Raw genomic sequence first — 388 nt, forward strand, 5'->3', positions numbered from 1 at the left:
AAAGACGGGTTCGAGTCCTGGCCCCAGCACTTCACCAGCTGTGTGACCCATCCCAGCCGCTGCCTCGCTCTGTGCCTCAGTTTGTCCTTCTGGAAAATAGGAGGGTTGAAGAGATGGTCTGCAGGAGCCCTTCCACCCCGAGATGCGGTCGGTGATTCCTCCGAGCCCCGCAGACAGCAAGAGACTCACCTTTCTTGGGGAGCAGAGCGCGCACGGCGAGCCGGTGGGGAAGGGCGCGGGGCCGCCCAGCACTGCTGCTTTTCGGCGCGTCCGGCCCAAGCGGAGCCCGGGGACCCCGGATCCGGGCAGTCTTCCCCCAATGAGCCTCTTACTTTCCGCCGCACTTTCTTTTTCCCCCTTCGGGGCTCCTCCCCCGGCGCGGCGCGAT

At 65.5% G+C, this 388-nt stretch overlaps 1 protein-coding gene across 1 annotated transcript in view; it reads right to left on the minus strand.

Annotated features, from left to right (window-relative positions):
* IL1RAP (interleukin 1 receptor accessory protein) overlaps positions 1–326 on the minus strand; it is a 129,153-nt gene extending 128,827 nt beyond the window's left edge. The window contains exon 1 of the mRNA XM_077754379.1: positions 190–326. The gene's annotated coding sequence lies outside the window, so the exon portion shown is untranslated. The remainder of the gene's footprint in view (positions 1–189) is intronic.
* Positions 327–388: the final 62 nt, after the last annotated feature.

The sequence above is a fragment of the Crocuta crocuta genome, unplaced genomic scaffold (genome assembly GCF_008692635.1).
Source record: "Crocuta crocuta isolate KB4526 unplaced genomic scaffold, BGI_CrCroc_1.0 scaffold70, whole genome shotgun sequence".
Taxonomy (NCBI): Eukaryota; Metazoa; Chordata; class Mammalia; order Carnivora; family Hyaenidae; genus Crocuta; species Crocuta crocuta.